Here is a 21,806-nt window from a genome sequence, read left to right as displayed (position 1 = left end):
GACCAAAGGCTGCTTTCGCATCGAACAGCTGTTGCAGGCACAAACGTGCAACATCTGTCACAGCAGCGACTTCTTAGGGCTGCGCCACCATCATTTGGCATGCTGACAATGATAATGAAGCGCGCGTCTGGGCGCGTTGCCGAGTTGCTAAGCAACAGGTAGGCCAACATTTTGGCCTGGCCTGCGAGGCTGGCTGCCCCCCACTCCACCGGCCCATCATACATACACCAAAGGCACCCTCACACACGCACACATGGGCAACATTTCTTGCCTTGTATGTGAGAGAGCCACAGCATGCAGCTGTTTTTGGGCCTTCGTCGCTGTCGCCTGGCCCATTCGTTGGCGCTCGGGTTTGGCATTCGTATTCGCCGCTGCGACAAGAACTGGGAAATTTCTACATATTATCTGCGCACTCGCTCTCTCTCTCTCTCTCTCACTCTCTCTTTCACTCTCTCTCTCTCCCTGATTATAGCTCGCTCGCCTTTAAGTTATGCTTGAAAAATTTCCCTGCTACAATCGGATTTGCAGACGCTTGCACTTCTCGCATGCGATTTGTGAGCGTCGTGCGAGTTTATCGCTCGGCAAATTCGCAAGCGCGTTCGCTGCTGCCGCTGACGTCGGCTTCGCTGTCGCTATCGCTGCTGCCGCAAACGTCTCGGCACGCACGCTGGCAAAAATTGTGGCAAGTCCCAAACGCTCTGCAGTCGTCGACAGAGTCGCCTGGCGCCCCGCGTGTTGCCAGTGTGTGTGCCGTGGCCGTGTGTGAAAGTGATTTCAGTTTCTAGTTCTCGTTCAGCATTGCCGACGGCACGACGTGTTTGCTCTACTCACTGTGTGTGTGTGTGTGTACGTGTGCGGTGTGCGTGTGCCTGTGTGTGTGGCGCGGGCGCCGAAGCAGCAGCAGCAGCAGCTGAAGCGCAATTTCCATTGCCTTCGCCATTGCTTTGCGACCAACGGCGACAAAACCAAACAAAACAAATCCAAATAACTGTTTCATCAATTGGTCAGTGTTCGAAAATTTCGAAAATATATATATTTTTTTTTGTATTTTTGGTGTTGGACTTCCATACAAAAATTAAATAAATGAGTTAATTTTTTTTTCTGTATATCGAAGTGTGCCAATTAATTAATTAATTGAAAACAAATTTATGCAAAAAATTTGGCTAGTTACAAAAATAAAATATTTTAAAAACAACAAGTTTAAAATGTATACTAAATTTATACAAATATCGAAGAATTCCAGTTTATATTTGAGCAAGTGCAAGATTTTAATTTAAAGCGACTTTTAGCTAAGTATTTAAGAAAAAAAAAAGTTTTAAAATTAATTTGTTTGCTTTCTGATAGCCATATTTCAGAGCTTAAACAAATTGTAACAGTGAGTTTTTTTTAATAATACCTTAAGTTAAGAGCTGAAAAATGCAAATTGACAAAAAAATATTGTATAAATATATTTTATGTATATATGCGAATATAAAGAATTATATTAAGCTCTTGATGAATATTTAATTATGGTATAAATTGTTATTTTATTTTTGTCGTACATATTTTTGTTGAGCTCGGCTTAAGCGGATTATGCAGTAAAAATTGCATTCAATATAAATTACATACATATTTTTTATATATTTTATTTAATATATTAAATCGTTGTCAGCTTGCGCTCATTATATATTTTATTTTACGATCTCTGTTCAATCTTGTGATAAATCACTTTTGATAAGAACTAAATTTGTGTACCTAGATTTATGCTCGAAGATCTCATGTTGGCATATATCAAAGGAATTGATGGTTGAATACTCCTCCCTTAAAAAATAGCTTCAATCTTTGTCAAAAGAATTTCCCAATAATTTTCGCTTCATACCACTAATGTTACAATAGTAAACTAAATGCAGTGCTTCGTAATACTCGCTTTAAAAATGCTTAAGACATAGTTTTTACTGATTTGTCACGCCTAGATTTATATTCATTTTTTAGAATATATCTATTGAAATTTTTTGAAAACATTGTTCTTCGTAATATGTCCAGCGCCTAAAACGGCATAATAAATTTTGTTGAGCATAACATATATATTGCATATAATGCACTGAAGCCAATATGATGTTTTCCTCATAAAAGACGAGCATTAAATAGAAGAAAATTCGTTATCTTGCTTCGTCCTTAGTATTATTGTTGTTGTTGTTGTTCGCATAATTTAAAAATAATTATTTTCATAATTATCAGCATTGTTTTGTTAATTTTTATTTTTTTATTTTTATGATTGTGATTTTTATTACTATAATTAATTTATATTGTTTAAAATAATCACTATCAACAACATGCTAATATTTAGGACTTTGGCTTTTATATGATTAAAAATCAAGAAGTGAGCTTGATTCACATCCATGTATTTTTTTTTAAAAAACTATTTATGAGCGCGAAAAACTGTTATATTAAATAAGTGGAAATATTTTTTATATTACAAATTATTATTATATTTGACCTTATAATGTCAACTGAGTTTCAAGAAACATTTAACTTTAAGCAATCGACAATGTTTGATGTCATAGCTCTAATGACCCAATGTATTTTGGTGTGTATGTGTGTGTGTGTGGGCGTGGGTGGATGTGTGCGCTTGTCCGTTAGGCTTGAAAGAGACATTTTACATAGCTTAGGCCCAGTAAAGTAAACAAATGTAACTAACATGAATAAATGAATAAATAGGCTAAAAGTAATTTTATAGGGAGTGTGCGACTAGCAAATATCCTGCAAGTTAACTGGCCTTCTTATTGACACTTAAGAAAATACTAGGAGAAAGTTGGAGTTGAGGAAGCATTGCCAAACAGTGAAGCCTAAAGACTCGACTCGTAGCTAAATACTTTTCGGGTGAATTCATTTTAAACTATTTCGAAAACAATATTCAGGAATATTTCCCCATGTTGGGAGATCTATGGGCCCTAGCTCTAGTTCATTCAGTTGCACAACTGAACAGATAATTGGGTCAAGTTCAACGTGGCTCATAGATACTGATATTCCCTTTGCTCCCTTTAGCTTATTACACATGCACATGCTACGAAAATCCGAATGCCCTCTATTGTGCTCCCAAATATCTCTAATGTACACAGAGCACAAACAGACAAACAAAGACTATATATATATATATATATAAAAAAAAATACAAATAAAATAATGTGCACAAACAAACCCAACGGCAACTGAGCTGTAAAGGTAAAAACCCTCGACTGGGCAAATAGTTGCGCATACTTAATTACATGTCGAGGCACTTAACAGCAATTTGTTATAAATAAACAATAAGAATTTGAATATGTTCCATTTTTTCCTTTTGTTTTTGCCTTTCTTTTTTCTGTGCCCATTTAAAATACAAACGAAGCATTCATTAATTTTTCATAACAATTTAAAGACTACGAAAACCTGCCGAAACGAAAACAGACCAAAGCGAAACAACAACAACAAAAATAATAGGCAAATGAGATGCTCTAAACACCCTCGCTAACTGTCTGCGAAACATCAAATTGTTTTTAATTGTATTTTAATTGTATTTGCTGTGCTTAAAGTTAAAAACAAAATGCGAAAAAAAGAAAATACGAAAATTGCGTATACGCCGTGCTGCAGCAGCTGTTTATAACGAAAGCTCAACTGAGCTGAGCTCTCTGTGTGTGTGTGTGTGCATATGTATATATATCCTGCCATGTATGCATATAAATCCCAGTTGCATGAGCTTTGCAGTGCACATCGAAATATTACGCATACGCCACATTAACCGAAATTTAGAAAACACAAGCAAATGACAGTTAGCGAACATAATTCTCAATTGAATTAAAGTTCACGCAACACTATCCTGTATGGATAACATGATATGACGAGCCTTTAAATCATATTCCTACTGAGATTATTGACAGTGGCAGCGGCAATGGCTTTAAGGCTGCTTTAAAGACAGCTGCCATGTATATACATATAAATATATGTGTGTGTGTGTGCGTATTTGTAAGGTCACAAGTGCTAGCAGGACAATGAACGTCAGTCAGTCAGTCAGCGAGTCAGTGAGCCAGTGAGGCCTGTGTGGGTCCTGTGGCTGCGTTCGCTTCGTGTGTCAGCAAAAGTTTTGAAGGATTTTTTTTTCCTTTTGTCCGTCTTGGCCTGGAGAGGCGATTGTGAATTGATGACTGCACAAACTGGGCACAAAAGGCGAGCGACTCTATTAATGTGACCATCTTTGTCGTTGCCATTGTCGTTGCTGTTGCTGTTGTTGTTGTAGTACTTCTTCATCTGGCTGCTTTGCGGTTTAGACAGACACTTGAGGTGCATTAAAAATTTGTACTGCTTGGAGCAAAAGTCGCAGCCAAAGTGCAGCTGCATCTGCATCTGCATAGGCAGCGGCAGCTCATGTAATCAATAAATATTACTTGCGGGTTTTCACAATCAGCTCGAAGCGCCCACACACACACACCTGCACACACCTCTATCCATTCATAAGAAGAATTTGGGGCCATTCTCGATGGCGTAAACAAAAATGAAAGCTAAAACGAAATGAAATGGGCGTAATTTGTGTAATTCGCCTGGGGCCACAGCCTGGCCGCGAATGGGGCTAACAAATGTTTTCCAAATTAATGTGCATAAATATTTGTATACTACTTTTCGCTAAAATTTGCTGCGGCACAGATTTTGCCAGATTTACACGGCGGCCGGGCCAAAAGGCCGCCCCACGCAGCGAGAGGCGTTAAACAGTTGCGACATTTAAGCGGAAACTCTTGTTTTGTTATTCAATTGAAAAGTCCCCCTCCCACCCCCTTCGCCAAATAGAGCAACAAAAGTCGGATCAGTCATAGATACTAGTGAAAAGCACAAAAGCGTATCTCTTTGGACGTGCAACAAATCAATATCAAAACAAAGAACCAAAGCTCAGTAATCACACCAAAAAAAAAAAAAAAAAAAGAAAAGAAAACACAACAGCAACAACAACAACAACAACAGAAACTAACTTCAACAATTCAGTGCAAAGCACAACAACATTTGATTGATTTGTGGCAGCAACAATAACAACAACAACAACAGCGGCAAGCGGGCAACTTTCGGTGAGTAGCCACACAAATAAATAATTAATGAGGCGTGTGTGTGTGTGTGTGTGTGTGTGAGAGTCCATGTGTGTGCTTTAACAATTGCACAAACAACAATGTAAACGAAAAGCAACACACGGCAACAAAAATGAGGCTATAAAACAAAACAACAACAGAATGGGGGAAAGAAAATAACAGCGTGAAAACAACTAACCAAAGCTATGTAAAAAGCAAAAAACAAAGCGACAAAAAACAGTCGAGCAGCAAGTGCATAAAAATTACACTAAATTCACACAACAAAACACACACACGCGCACATAGTGTGCACATACCTGGCAAAAAAAAAAAAGAAAAAGAAAAAAAAAAAAAACAAACAAGCGACAACTAAATAAATGATGTGATTATTTTGTTGCTCGCTGCCATTGCCTAATGCGCTTCGTGCGGCTTCGTGTGGCAAGCTGCAGCAATTGTTGTCAAGCCTTTCAAAATAACGGCAATTACTTAAAGGATAATGCACATAATGCGTATTATGCTATAACTTGGAGAAACAGAGGGTCTCTCACTCGCCCTCACTCTCTCTCTTACTGTACATCTCTCACTCCCTCTTTGCTCAAGTGGTTTTCTATAGGTAATAGGTATGAAGATTGATTGCTTCGATATATCCTGAAGTGCTCTCATATAAATGCCTACAGCTGAGTGTACACAATTTCGTCTAAGCTAAAAATAGATCTGGGCCTGTGCAATTGCTTCGTCTAGTCAGAACCTAAATCAAACTATAATTCAGATAAGGCTTGGTAAAAATTGTATTCATTTTCTGCTAGCTTAATTCCTGATGTTGGCATGATTTAAGTTAGATTCTGATTGAGATTATTTTTAGCTAGATTGAATATTCAGTTGGCTTTACCAAGTGCCTGCCTGATTGAGATAATTTTAATTTAATTGCATTCATTTAATTTTGTATAGTTCAGCCTCATTTAGTTACAGTAAAGCTAAGCTTTATTTAAGTAAGAATTCTAATTCATATTCATCTAGGCAGTTTAGCTTCATTTGAATATGTTGTAAACCAAGTGATGACAATTCAAGCCGCAACTGAAGGTTTTTATTTATTAAAAGTTTTACTTAGCTCTACTTTTCTATATATTTTTACCCATCAATTGATTGAGTGATTGAATAAATAAATTTAGTTTTCCTGAACCTATCAATGTCCTAGTTTATTTATTTTCTCATATCATATTAAGTGAAGACTTCCGACAGCAGAACTCAAAAAATATAAACTTCTGTCTGTGAAGGACTTGAAACTATCAAAAAATCCAATTTGTTTTGCTGTTATTCAAGAATAGATTTATATGTATATATACATATATATGCAAATATATATAATTTGTTTTTAGAATTAAACGAATATACACATGGGATAGACAGAGACCCTATATATCCAAATCTAGCTGCTATCTGTCCGCCTGTCAATCTGTCCGTCTGTCCGTCTGTCCGTCTGTTTGTCTATCTAATTCTATCTGCAAGTTTTCTGAACTGAAAACAAACATTTTGTGGGTATCGATGTGTGTTTATATATTGCAAAGTGTTTATATTGAATCCCTGTTTGTTTTTGCTCAGAAATAAACCAAACTCAAATATTTTGCACTTTGCAAGCCAAGAAACCACACAAAAGCATTGGGAATGCATTACTAATTCACTCTCTCTCTCTCTCTCCATCCCTCTCACTCTCGCGAATCGCTCTAATAAAATATTTCAAGTGGAATTTTTAGCTTAGCTTTAACTTTGTTCATGTTTTTGTTTTGTATTATTATTATTATATATTCATCAAAGTGAAGTGAAATAAATATTTAAGACAATTTGTTTATTTAGCAACAAATAGAGAATGTGTAAAAATAAATTTAATTAGTTTTGTGTCAAAAGCAAACGTCAATGAAAGGTAACAAAAGCAGCAGCCCGAAGGCCTTTGTGCAATTGTTAGAAGCAATCAAATGAGTATTTATTTGCCATTCTATATAAACATATATGTGTATAAAAATATATATTTACATACATGTGACACACACACACACACACACACACAGTTAGGTGCATGCACAACACATCCGGAGTAAGCAAATAAAAGAAAATACCTGCAGGCGCACTCAAATGTAATTTATAAATGGAACAGACATGTTTTTTTTATATTTTGTTTTGCATATTTGATCGGCATAAGACAACACAGACAACAACAACAAAAACAACACTTCAAACAGTTCGACGTACATAGAATACCCTGCAGTCAAATGCTTATCCAGTTGTTTGACAAATTTGTCAATTTGTTTCAAGCAATCGAAGCTGGAGCAGAGAAAAAGAAAGTCTTAAAATTGAATACAGAAACTTGATTTTCTAAAATCATATATATACCTCTAGATAGTACATAGGATATTCTGATGTCAATTGAAAATGAATTTGGCTTCAGACTCATTTAAAGTCCTGAAATCATTCCGTTAAAAATTCGGAGAAATTTAAAAATTTAGTTTCAATCAGACGTGATTTATGCCTATTGAAAATTTCTGATCAGGATTCGAGATATGTATATTGTATATATTGTATATAACATATATTAGTCTATATCTAAGTATGTAGGTGCTTAGATGCATGATGAGTTCTAAATTCATTCAAAATTCTAGATTGCCTCGATTGTTCTAGACGTATGATACGCCTATTGCGGATGGGTGAAGTATTTTTCCGATTACAGTTATAGCTATAAATTGTATATACATATTATAAATAAGTTCACTTTGATATGTTTATAGGACTTATTTATAATACAACCAACATTTTATACCCTAGATAAGAAATGAATAGAAAATTAATATCGTATTGTGTATAATAACAATAAATACAGTTGTCAGCTTACGTATACGTGTAACTATGTCCATGCTCAGGCTATTCCGCTATCTAATCAAACTCAATTATCAGCCTACTATATCCATTCAGCTGATTATATGCTATATCACATAATAAGCTGTTGATAGCACTTGATGGCCGACGGCAATGTAACATTTTTCAATTGCTTTTGCTTGGCTTATGATGTTGACGAGCACTGACGATGACAATGACGACGATGATGATGATAATAGGAATAATAATAATGATGATGATGACAGGGATAATAATTAGATGGACGCTTGAGGCGCGAGCTGCTCTCGCGCATTGCCAATGCGAATTTCTGACAGCTAATGGGAAAAGCATAGAGACAACGAGTGTGCGAGATAGACAGAAAGATAGAAAGAGAGAGAGAGAGATAGAGAGAGAGAGAGAGTGAGAGTTGAGGCTGACAACAACAAATGGAGAGCGACAGGCGGCAGCAAATTTAATTTCGTAAGTGATTTTTGGCAAGACAGGTGAAGGCGTCTATAAATATAGGCGATGTCGGCATAAATTTGTCTGCCTGGGCACGCGGCACACTCGACACACATCGAGAGACGGAGAGTGAGAGAGAGAGAGAGAGACAGAGAGAGAGAGAGAGAGGAGGAGGCGAAAGAGAGAGGAGGGCTGCTGGCGGTTGTAAATAAAATAAAAAATATTGCAAACAAAACGAAAATCAAAGCGAAATTCAGTTTAATCGGGGCATTCGCGTCAATTTGACTTGGGCGACATATAAATTTCAAACACACACACACACACACATGAGGGAAAGCTACGTTGCTGGCGCCTCTAACACACAGAGAGAGAGTGAGGGAGTGAGAGTGAGAGAGAGGTGGGAGCATGTATGTGGCGTGGGGCGTGGCTGGAGCAATAACTGCGCACATCACCAGCCAAGTACATCAAAAAGGTAGAAGGCACAGCATAAAAATAAACCATACCAGGCAACAACAACAACAACAACAACAACAATGACAACAACAACAATGAAATAAATAAACCAAAGCGTGTTTCATGCTTGACAATTGACGGCACAATGGGGGCGTATGCGACGCTAAGCAGCCACGCCCCCCTTGTGGGCAATGCAAGTGTTTTGTTCGCATTTCACTTAAATCATTTTCACATCAATGCTGCGGCCCATTCATATGAGCATAAGTTTTGTCCTGTCAGCATTTGCGACTTGTGAAACTGATTCACAGCATCCATAAAATCAGGTTTTATCTCGATTTGCAGTTCGAATGAGGAGTCTGCCTCGATTCGACTTGTAAAGCTGATGGGCCGCAAACGTAAGCCCCGGCTTTGGCTAGGTTTACGATGCCACCAAACTCCTCCATCTGGAGTTGTGGCTTTGCTTAGCTATTGAAGCTTGATTTACTCCGACCATAAACCCGGACTTCAACTAAGTTTACAATGACAACCAACTGTCTGCCTTGAGCTGCCGAGCGGCTCAGCTGACGATGCTGATTTACTCCAGCCCTAAAGCCTAGTTTCAATAAGGTTGACGAAGTCAACTAATTCATTTTCTGGAACCGCCGTTCGGTCTAGCTTATGAAGTTCATTTAACTACAGTTCGATAAGTTATCGATATATTGATTTTATCCAATTTTTGTTAAGTTTCCACTCTGCTGATAAGAAAGAAAATAATTTTTTTTTTTATTCTCCTAAACTGATTTATGTTCAAATCAAATTAGATCTCTGGAAAATCCCATTTAAAAAGATTTAAAATTTCGCATTTATTTTTTAGACATTCAAGTGAATATCAAATGAAAACTAAAACTTAAATTTCAGCTGTCTTTGGCTTATTTAAAATTTCCTAATTAAAATCATTTCGAATGAGCTGAAAAGTGGTTCGCAAAGTGCCAAAGTCTGCAAATCCGTTTAGGAGTTGTCACAGACACCAAAAAAAGGCAAACCAAATTGGGTGAATAGAAACCGAGCAATGTCTGCTTGTCAGTTGAGGTGCGAGTTAATTGTGGCTAGATTTATGTGTCTGCGATTGTTTCTAATTGCGTGTGCGTGCCTACGTGTGTTTTTCCGATGCGGCTAGGCTTGCAACAAAATCTTGACAGCCGGAAAGACAGATCCCTGGCACAGAGAGCGGACAGCAAGCAGAGCAGACCGCAGCAGCGCCTGCCAGGGCATGAAAACAGATCGAGCATTCCACGGCCCGACAGCGGACTTTGAAATATGAGCCGCATTTTGTGCGGTTTTTAGGCACGACGACAACAAAATCCAAAAGCAAAAAACAACAACTGGAAAAGAGAAAATGACAGTGATAGAGAGAGAGAGAGGGAGGGGGGGAGGGCAAGCGAGTCGGGTAGAGAGCATACCTAAAACCAAGCCCAAAATCCGACACTGACTCCAACTGCAGGCCTAAGAGATAGACCGGAGAGATGGACGCGTGTGGACCACACGCATTTTTATTATTTCTTGCCTTGTTTTTCGTCCTTTTTCTACCCTGCCCTGGTTGACCAGGCACAAAAAAGGGGTATATTAGTCGTGTGTACGATATGGTAGAGAATATTTTCTTTACATATATATGACTTCTTAGTGATTCGTAAAATCTTTTTAAGCCCATCGATAATTATCGGCTTGCAACTCATATAAGTGAAATATTCAAGTCTAGATTGAAGTATGCTATGTCAATTTTAGGACTTAAGACTGAGCCAATATGAAATATTCAAGTAAGCTTCTCACAAGATAGAAACTTTACTCCGCATTGCCAAATGTATATCGATAGTTATCGATTGACAGCCAATATGGGATCTATCTAATTTTGGCTCTATCCAAGTAACAAACATTTTTGAAGATTTCACCTCACGCTATATTTACGCCATATGTGTATCGATAGTTATCGATTGACAGTCAACATGAAATCCATCTAATTTTGACTTTATCCTAGTGATAATTCTTTGCATTCACACCATATTTACTGTACATAACCATATGTGTATCGAGAGTTTTCGATAGGCAGCCAATATGGCTCTTTGAAGATTTCACCTCTAGCCTGTGAGCAGGGGCAGGCGAACTGTAATCAACCAGTTTATCGATTAACATAGATGAGCTGGTTTTACAGGGTATTTCAGCTAGTTCACTTTTTCCGTTTTTTTCCTTTTTATGAGTAGTTGCTTTCACACGAAGCACAAAAAAAAAAACGGACTGCAAAAAATTGACACAAAAATTGATTTTCGTGCCTTTATCATGCTGTTCTCCATCCTCGCCCGCGCACTGCCCTTTCCATCCTTCGTTGTTGTTGTTGTTCTTGTAGTTTCTCACACAGTATTTCACTTGTTTTGTCATTCCCTTTTTCTTCGTGTTTTTGCTGTGTTTTTGGTGTTTTGTGCGTGAGCCTTTCAATTTTCCTTAGTGTTGCTGTTGTTGTTTTGGTTGTCGTTGTCGTTGTTGTTGATGCTGCTTTGTTAAACGCCCGCTCGCCTCACTGGCCCCGCCCAGCAGCCAAAGGTTTCTTCTCCTTTTTTTTTTTTCAACTTAGAGGCTTAGAGGCTTTCATACTTGCCATACTCATCTGTGTCATCCCCGCTGTTCGATGTTGTTGTTGTCAATGTTGCCACGTAGTTGTTGTTGCCGATAGTACTCTGACTACCCATAAGCGTCTCGTTGTTGCCATTGCCATTGCCTGTCCGCGTTATCCTCCGGCACTTCTACTCGGCGACGCCATAACATAACGCGCTGCATAAGCCACCTCTGGCGCTCTCCCTCTCGCTCTCACCTCCACACTTTGTTAAGTTATGCAGCGGGATTGCCACGCCCCGCAGGCAGCTGACACGCCAAGTCTATCGAATGTTAATTAGTTACTTTAGTTGCGACATAAAAGTCAAGTAAATTTCATTAGCTCACGTGTCTGTGTGCGTGTGTGCGAGTGTGTGTGTGTGTGTGTGTGTTGAATCAAATTGACGTGCAACCGAATAAGTATGCAACCCTTCTCGTATGAAATACATGCTCGCACTCAGCTCACCTTATTATGGCTTCCAATTGTGAGTCTCTCAGTCAGGGAGCGAACAAGTTGTTGCTTTTGACATTCAACAGGCGCCCCATTGCCCTTTGTAATGCCCTCTTAGGGATAGAATTTCAATGGAGTATGCGCAGCTACAGCCATAATATAACTATAATATGAACCAACAGAATTTAAAAAATATATATATTTAGATAAATATGTCAAGATACATATATTCCCTGTCTTATCGATTGCTCACTTTCAACTAAAAACTCCTCACACGCTCACGCAGGCTTTTACAGGGTATTTGGCGTGTCATAACTACAGCTGCTTCTTTATTTTTGGTAACAGGTAGGCGTCAGCAATGTTTGTCCTTTGACATTTACTTTTGCTACAGCAGCCAGCTTTTTGCCTTCTCTCTTCTCTTTCGCTCATCACTCTGCTCTCCTCTCCTCTCCTCTCTCGCTCTGTCTCTATGTCTCTGTGCCCTGCATCAATCCCTATGGCAACGCGGCAGTTGAAATGGAAATGCCGGCAGTTTGTTGTAACATTTTCAATTCGTGTCACACACAATAGACACGTGTGTTGTATGCAAATCGAAAATCGATAAGCGACTGCCCTCATGAGCATTTCAATCGATAACAGCAGACAAGTGAAATTTAAGCGAGTTACAAATTGAATTTCAATTTTCAAAAACAAAAACACATACATATATATGAGCTTAGCTAACATGAAAACAATTCGAGCTTTAAATTGATGCTAAAATGAAGCAAGCACCAGCTTGAATATGAATTACACGGAAACTTTGCGAAATTTTCGTTAACGCTTCAAAAATTGAATTGAAGAGCTCAACCGAAAATCCAATCGGCAATCTCCACTCTTTTCGAAATCTTTTGCAATAAACAATTATCTGGATGATAAAAAGTTTTGAGGGTTTTAAAAAAGGGATTTCGTATAGTAATTTCATTTCCTTGAATTTACAAACATTTTAAATATATTTAAAAACAATTTACCAGTTTGATATATTTTATTTATTTATTTATTTATATGGAACACTTTATTTTTAATCAATTATTGCATACAAAAGTGTTCTGTTAAACATTTTTTAAATTTAAGAGTACAGAACACATTGTCCTTTTCTACTTAAATTTATATAAAATTATAATTATATTTTTATAATATGGAAATTGATTCTTTAGAGTTTAACATACATATGGGGAAAAATGTATATAAAAACCCCATAAAAATAACTTAACTTTGATTCATTTCGATATTTCTTAAATTTGATTTTACATTCGTATTGCAATTATTAACATTAATTATTAATATAATTATTATGGATTTTGCTAATATAGTTGAGTTTATCTTTGACATTATTATGTAAATGAGTAAACAAATAAAAAAAAAAAAAAAAAAAAAAGAATAGTAAAATTAATGAAGCTTGATTTCAGTTAACAGCCAATTTATGTATTTATTTAATATAATATAAAATAATATAATATAATATAATAAATTATAATATAATATAATATAATATAATATAATATAATATATAAAATTAAAATAAAAAAATTTTGAATAACAAATAAATTATTTTAAAACCAATTTTAGTTCATTTTTAATGTCAAAAATTAAATTAAATTATTTTATTTCACGTAATTCAAAATCAAATTCGTTTTATTTAATTTTAATTTTAATAAAATAGACAAATTATTTTAATCTGCTCATGATTAAGTATTTAAAGCAAAGTCAATTTAATTTAAATTAATCCTGTTTATTTTCATTTAAATTAAATCGATTTCTTTTTTTTTAACATCTACTTTTTGTGCTTTTTACCAATCGCCTTTATTATAAAACAATTATTAGTTTAGCCAGCAAATAATGGCCAGCATTCCGACAATTGTCTGCCACGTCAGCCGAGCTAAGGCGCTTATCGATAATCGCTTTGATGAATACTTAATCAGCAAATGGCAAAGCCACAGCCAATGCCAAAGCCAAAGCAAACAAAGTTTAAGCAGCTTAAGCGCATTCAATACCTGCAAAGTGTTTAACTAAAACTATTCAATATTTTAACACGCACACACACACACACCCACACACGTTTACTTGCTCCCTTACTAATTACGTTAAAGCAAAATTAAAATTTACTGCAAGAAATCTGCTTGAAACTTTTGACGTGTGCTGCTCAAGGCATAGCGACAGCAGGCAAAGTTTTTATGCATCGATTGGGCTTAGTTGAAAATAATGAAAAATATTCATTTCGGCTTAAAGTTGGCTTGAAAATTGCTAAAGCATTATTAACTTGCTGTTGAGCTTAAGCAAGTTGCTAATCAGATAAATCAATTTTCTGTCATAAATTGCCGTTAGTAGCTACTTGTAACGGATACTCGAATCTCTAGACTCCTCAACAGGTGGAACACAGTTATTGCTACTCCAGTTAGCAAGCTTCATTGAGCAACATGAGAATTTAATGAAAATATATTTATAAGATTTAAAAGAAGACAAATGATACGATGCAGATCAATCAATTATATTGAAGACTTTAGCTTAAATATTTTGAATTAGTGAGAGCTTTTGGAAATCCATATCCATTTTTCATCTAGCTGCCACATCTTTTATAATAATTGACACAGTAAACTTTTTACTTTCAACATTTTCTAGATTATCTTTATAAATAAAACTTTCTATATAGTTCAGTCAGGTATTTCAATTTTTTTTTATTGTTATTATTATTATTATTTTTTTTTTGTATTATTATTATTTTTTAGTATTTTTTTTTGTATTTATTTACTTTCGTATTTTTAAAGAACATTTAAGTCTTTAAAAACACACAATACTTTCTTTACTCAAGTTTGTTAGAAAGATTCACATGAATTACTATTGAATAGATATAGCTATTCAGTAGTTCATCCATCTAAGCCTCGATTTCCTGATGTTGCTTCGCCAATTGGTCCAATCATAACAAAAAGTAGAAGAAGCCTATGCAGATTTAGATGGAATAGGTCTTGACCTATTGGCTTTGGCCAAACTTTGAATCTGGCTAACTTAATTCTGTTCAACTGTGTGAAGCCTTGGCTATGGTGAATAATTTTGTTTGCTTTAGCCAGTCAAGAAGTACACATTGTATACACACACACATACATATATGTATATATGTATATGTTTGTTCGTGTTTGTTGACTCGCTTGCCATCCGCTCGTTTGTTCATTGAGTTAGCAGTTTTTCGCTTCGTTTTTCATTTCGTTTTTGGTTTTTTTTTTGTTTTTTTTTTTTGTTTTGTGTTTTTTTGTTTATGAAAGCATTTGTAATTTTCAATTTGAAGCGCGGCGCCTGCTGTGCAAATGGGCGTCACAAAGCGCGTGCCACCAGCCCTCAGCCCTTAGTTAGAGAGACCCCAACTGCGTGCTCTAGCAGCTCTAAGCATCCAGCCTCATCCACTGGGCCAAAAGCCTCGCATTTGGCCATGTTTTATGCTGGCCATAAAAACATAAGCGCCTTTAACAATAAAATACAATAAAAACATTTTCGTTTTTTTACTGATGCGACAATATTTTCGCTCCAAGTACATATGTATGTATGTACAGGCCGCACACACACACACACGCACATATCGGAGATGACGCGTGCATTAAAATGCTTATTGTTTCGGTTTTCCCTCTCTCTCTCTTGCAGTCCCTCTCCCACTCTCTGTTTCTCTTTCATTGCAATAAAAGTTGAATTTGTTGCTGCCCGCTTTCTGGAGCACAAATTGTTAATAAACCATACAAAATATAAACTGATTGCCAGGCGCACATAAAAGCTTGCACACAACTGTAGCTGGCACGCCCCCCATCTCTCTCTCACACACTCCCGCCATGTGTGTGTGTGTGTGTGTGGGCATAGTAAACTGTGAACACACTCGTCCAAAGTGTCGCACTCGAGTGAGACTTATAAATAATAAACTTATGAAAGCGACTTGCGGGCGGTTCGTATAAATAAAATAAAATAAAGTAAAGTAAAATAAAATAAAATAAAATAGTAAAACAGCAAAGCAGAGAAGGCAACTACTTTTCGCACTGGGCAAATGCACGAAAGAAATTCGCACACATAAAGCTGTCTTGAATATAAACAACACACAAATACACGCACACACACACAAGCACGTACACAAACATGCGCACATACACAGTTAAATATGGCGACAATGAAATCGGCCGGAAACTGGGAGACTGTGAGGTGGGCGACGCCTGGGCGTTGGGCCACGACTTTCCTTTGACATTTAAAAGCAAATTGTAATGAATATTAACGGTTTACACACACACACACACACACACAAATATATAGGCGTATATAAGTGTATTGTATACATATATTTATATGTAATCAGTTATTCCAGCTAAAGTGTTTGGCAGTTCCAGATAATAATCAAGTTAATACGCGTACATATTTATGCAATCATTTTTGCATAGTTTATGATGGACTCTGAAATACCCTGTAAATGTATACACTACAAGCAATGGGCAATAAAATTCCCTTTATTATACTTTATTATTATATACAAGTTAATATCGCTTTGATTTCGATATTTTATGATGGGCTTTGAAACGCCCTGTAGATCTATAGGTAAATAAAATGGGTAAATTAAATTTATCTTATATATAAACCAGCATTTTCATACTAGTTTATTATACAAGCAATAATAATCAGGTTAATATCACTTCTGCAATAATTTAACATTTATATCATGATAGGCTTTGAAGTACCCTATTAACTTTTTTTAATATTTAAAATTTTCAAGTAATTCATGCAACTTCGCCCTATAAACTCTATTAAATCTAGGAACTAGAAGTTTCATTTATGTATATTTATAAGGTCTACGAATGCTATAAAAAATATTCGCAAACATAGCTAATCGAAGTCTAATTCACAGCTCAAGGACCAGCAATATAAATACAAACGCTTGCAGTTGAATCACTTTAAATTTCCCTCCTAATTATAACTGTAACACATTTAATTATTTAAGGACGGGCATACTGCAGTCGTTTACACTCACAATAAATCCTTTGCATATTTTTTCACAAAGTTTGCTTTTTTTCCACTTACATTTCCTAGCAGTATAAGTTCAGTATTAGATATTCTCCAGTGCGTGCTGCATTCAGCATTTGCCATTTGCATTTGCATTAGAGCAAATGCATATTTCTAATATGTGTGTGTGCGTGTGTGTTTGTGTGCTCGAGTATTATTTGAGGATCAAGCTAAGCCTTTGGGTTATTCAATTGTGCACTCTAGTGAGATCGCACTAATATTCTAAGCATGTGAACAGACCCGAGCCATGCTAATGGCTAAATCCGCGCTAATGGAAAATTATATGGCATTGCCGTCGGCAGCGCGCGCAACGGCTTTGTTGCTGTGGCCTTAATCATATCCCAGCCGTAGCCCAATCGATGCTTAGCGTTAACAATGGGATAGCGAATGGTACGTGGGGGGGTGGGGCGTTGAGCGTGGCAACAGATAGGGGTATACATATATATGTAAGTATGTATGTATGTGCTGCAAATTTGACATTGTAATCTTTTAAATCATAATTAAAGGTTAAATCCTAATTAAATGCGCTTTGATACTGCCGGGCGCGACCACTGTCTGCCGCCTGACATCGAACGATTAAGCTGAACTGGCTGAAGACGCTGGCTTGCGGCTTGCCACTTCGTGGATGGAGCTGCGATAGCCGGGCTGGTGGCAGCGAGCCAAGAGCAAAGTGCCTTCAATGCGAGTCCAACATAAATCCAAATGTTATCTGCAGCAATAAATCAGTTTTAATGCGATTTCTTCGAGCAATCGCTAGCGATGAAACGCACACACACACACACACACACACTCAAGCAGAAGAAGGGCAGAAAACTCAATATTCTGTTTATATGAAAATGTATTGCTTTCTTTTGTTTTATGAACCTCAAGGAGTTGAAAAGTATATATGTATATTTCTTTTTTGACTACGATAATTTGATTTAGAGCTATGCTAAATGTAAATATGTCGGTAATAAATTATAAGTATGTACATATATACACATACATATGCATGTAAACATATGCATATTTTATAACATAAATGCGATGTGTCAAACAAAAGCTTGCAAGTCAATTTAAAAGGAAAATGGGAAATGAGAAATGAAAAATGGGTGACTGGAAATTGAATAGAAGATTGCGAAAACTAATTTATTAGTTTTGGTTACTTATGTATGTATTTGCTAATCATCATCAAAATTGTCATTGTCCTTGTCATTGTCATTGTCATTGTCATTGCTATTGTCATTGTCATTGTCATTGTCATTGTCATTGTCATTGTCATTGTCATTGTCATTGTCATTGTCATTGTCATTGTCATTGTCATTGTCATTGTCATTGTCATTGTCATTGTCATTGTCATTGTCATGTCATTGTCATTGTCATTGTCATTGTCATTGTCATTGTCATTGTCATTGTCATTGTCATTGTCATTGTCATTGTCATTGTCATTGTCATTGTCATTGTCATTGTCATTGTCATTGTCATTGTCATTGTCATTGTCATTGTCATTGTCATTGTCATTGTCATTGTCATTGTCATTGTCATTGTCATTGTCATTGTCATTGTCATTGTCATTGTCATTGTCATTGTCATTGTCATTGTCATTGTCATTGTCATTGTCATTGTCATTGTCATTGTCATTGTCATTGTCATTGTCATTGTCATTGTCATTATGATTCTGAATATGATTATCATTACGATTATTATTATTATTATTATTTTGCATTGATAGGTTTCATACTCTTTCTTTGATTGGAAACTGCTCATTTTGAATTTTGCATGGGTGTTGCTCCTCTAATAAGTGGAGAAGGGCATACTTGTTGTATGTGGCGCTGATTGTGTTTGTTGTCAGAGCTTGTCAGAGACTCGACAGTTATTGGCAACTAGCCCAGGTTGCGGCTGCTCAGTGGATGAGGTGCTTTCATAATAACTGCAAAGTCCTTCAGTGCTGACATGGCACACGTCAAAGGTTTATGGCAGAGCGAGTGTATCTCTACACACACCCACGCACACGCACGCACACCCACGCACACACACACAAACACACACACGTATTGCCTGATATTGCGTAGCTTTAGTGCTGCAAAATGGCAATTGGACTGCAAGACGCTTTTGTATTCCTCATTTACAGGCAGCACCTGCGTGTGCAGCTGTCACGGCACAAGCTTGACGGCGTTTTGACGCCTTAGCCGGAAGACCCCGGGGAGCTTGAAAGGTGCTTCTGGTTGTGCGTGCGCCTACTTCTGCACTTACCTATGCTCTGATTATTTCTTGCAAATGGAAGTGCGACTATTTTTAGAATTGGCCATGTTTGTGCACATGACAATGCCTGCTACACGGGTCATCCACTGAGCTGGGGCAAGCCGACGGACCCAACAGCCCAACGGCCCAACAGCCCAACGGCCCAACAGCCCGACGGACCGACAGCCCGGATGACTTTTACATTTTTAATTTAACTGCCCAGTTTTATTTGCCTAGCCTGAGAGCGTTCGTTGCCCGCTGCCGGCCCATAAAATTTGCAGGTGTTCTTTTTTTTTTTGCTTTGCCCTCACAATTGTTTGTGCTCACATGGGCGTGTAATTGTGTGTGTGTGTGTGTGATATGTGTGGCAGCTCTTAAAGCCTTAAGCTCTAATTTCACTTTCGCTTGCCAGTAAAACGGTATCTGTTTCAGCATAAGCCGCAGCTCTGTACTTAATTACCTGTGCCTCATCGTGCCACAAAGCTGCGAGCTGAAGGCCAAAAAGCCAAAAGCCAAAAGCCAACTGCTAAATGCAGAGCGTATTCGAGTGCAGCTAACAGCCAAGTAATTTCAATTTGCAGCGCCAGCCCGTTCACCTGCACACACACACACACACACACACTCACACACATACATACAGATAGGCAGACAGGTGAGTGTTGGGCGTTTGGCTGCATATTAAAACGCTGTCAAAATTGCACGGCTAAACGTCATTCCATTTGGCAGCGCTGCCTTCACTCGCGATATGCCACAGGCATTTCCAAATGTGCCACATGCAGCACGCAGCACGCAGCACGCACGGACACAGTTGGTGTCTGTCCGTCCATCCATCCGGCCTTCTGTCCGTTCGTCTGTCTGTCTGTCTGTCAGCTGCAGTGCCCGCTAAGATTATGCCTAATTAACTGGCGCGGCCTGCTCGCTGGATCCGCCGCGTTTTATGAAACGTATGCACATCGCGCATACGCCGCATGGGCCAGCGCCTATAAACGTAACGAAATCCAATCAGCGTTACAAATGCAACGGAAAAGCGATCAAATTTAGGCCGCGTAAGCGATTTACCCTTTTGCAATTGAACGTAAAAGCACAAGTTAATATTTCATTGACTTTATATGACAGCGATATGCAGAGAGTGGGAGAGAGGGAGAGGGCGAGATAGATGGAATGAAAGATTGATTTTGTGTGGCAGCGATATGCAGAGAAAGAGAGAGAGAGAGAGAGAGAGAAAAAGAGAGAGGGAGGGTGATAGACTGAATGAGGGAATGCAGTGAAATTTTCTATACTTTTAATTTGAATTTGCTATTCGTAACTCGACTCGATTGAGGTGAGAGGTGATGTGCATAGATAGCTAGAGAGAGATGGCTGAATAGATTGATAGATAGATATTTAACTAAATATGTGGACGGATAGATAGAATTACAGATATATAGGTAAATAGAGACATATACATATGGATAAATAGATAGAGGGATGAAATTTCCTTCAGTTCTGACTCTTTTATTAGTTCCATGACTCAGCTTAGATCATCACTCGACCCGCCCCAATTGGCAATTAATATAATAAAGTTTCCTTGAATTTTAGATATTTCTCTTTTTTTTTTTTTATTTCCGTTTTATATTTGAGCCATTCGAGCAATAACTGTCATATGGCGAAGATATTCAAAGTGTATAAAGTATGCATTGCACCCTTGGGAGCGGCATTGCCATTGATGGGGGGAGTGCCGTGTGGCCAGTCCAGAATTCAGTTGACTTGAATTTGCGGGCCAGAGCAAATTCCTTACCTTAATTAAAAAAGTTTACAATTTCTTGCCGGGCTCAGCGGCAACTTAACGCGCCTTGACACTGCCAATGCCACTCGCACTCACACTCGCACTGTCTCTTTTCCCCTCTCTCACTCTCTCTTTGGTTTTTCTGCAATTTATGTATGCCTGTCTCTTTCTGCGCCTTTTTGTGTCACATAATAAGCTGCGAGTGAGTCAAAATACCAAGTGAAAAACAATGAAAGTACAAGAGAGCCAAGGGAGTTCTCTACATTTGCCTCTCTCTCTCTCTCTGTCTCTCTCTCTCTCTCTTTCTCTTTTACTCGTTGGTGGCCTGGATAGCCCACGGGAATCAGCTGCCAAGTATTTTTTTACTCTTTTTACTTACTTTTTTTCTGCTGCAGCCAAAGCGGCTGGCAGAAAGTTTTAAAATAAACTTGCGTCATAAAAATTTCAAAAGTTTCATTGCAAGAGAAACGACACACACACACACGCACACACAGAGGCAGAGAGAGAGAGAGAGAGAGAGAGAGACATGTGTTGCGCTCGTCTTTTGTAATGTTATTAATTTTAGTTAGAAAACAATGTTGTAAATTTCGTGCAAGTAATTTATTTAATTAAGCTCAAAGTCGAGGCATTAAATCCAATTGCCATTGGCTTCAACTTCAAAGCGGTCGCAGCAGTCAGTTCGATCCGGCTAATGAAATGTACAATTTATGGCCACTTGCCGGACTGTTTGGTTTTCGTAATTTAATTAACATAAATATGGCTGCAATAATGTGGTGCTAAGCCATGGTGATGCGAGGGGGGGGGGGGGGGGCGGCGGCTAAATGCAATTTAATTGCCAATTGGCCACAGC

General features: G+C 37.6%; 1 protein-coding gene across 12 annotated transcripts in view; it reads left to right on the top strand.

Annotated features, from left to right (window-relative positions):
- LOC108618189 (A-type potassium channel modulatory protein KCNIP1-like) overlaps nucleotides 1-21,806 on the top strand; it is a 123,144-nt gene that overhangs the window by 23,391 nt on the left and 77,947 nt on the right. For 4 of the 12 annotated variants that reach the window (XM_089475955.1, XM_089475954.1, XM_089475953.1 and 1 more), the window contains exon 1: nucleotides 3,025-5,066. The exons of 2 other annotated variants lie outside the window; for them this stretch is intronic. The gene's annotated coding sequence lies outside the window, so the exon portion shown is untranslated. Of the gene's footprint in view, nucleotides 1-860; nucleotides 1,004-1,344; nucleotides 1,376-3,024; nucleotides 5,067-21,806 lie in introns of those variants that run through there. 6 more of the 12 variants (XM_089475949.1, XM_089475948.1, XM_089475946.1 and 3 more) reach the window with 6 other exon arrangements.

Source organism: Drosophila arizonae, chromosome X, assembly GCF_054131065.1.
Source record: "Drosophila arizonae isolate 15081-1271.41 chromosome X, UAZ_ARI_1.0, whole genome shotgun sequence".
Taxonomy (NCBI): domain Eukaryota; kingdom Metazoa; phylum Arthropoda; class Insecta; order Diptera; family Drosophilidae; genus Drosophila; species Drosophila arizonae.
This window is presented reverse-complemented; position numbering and strand designations above follow the sequence as displayed.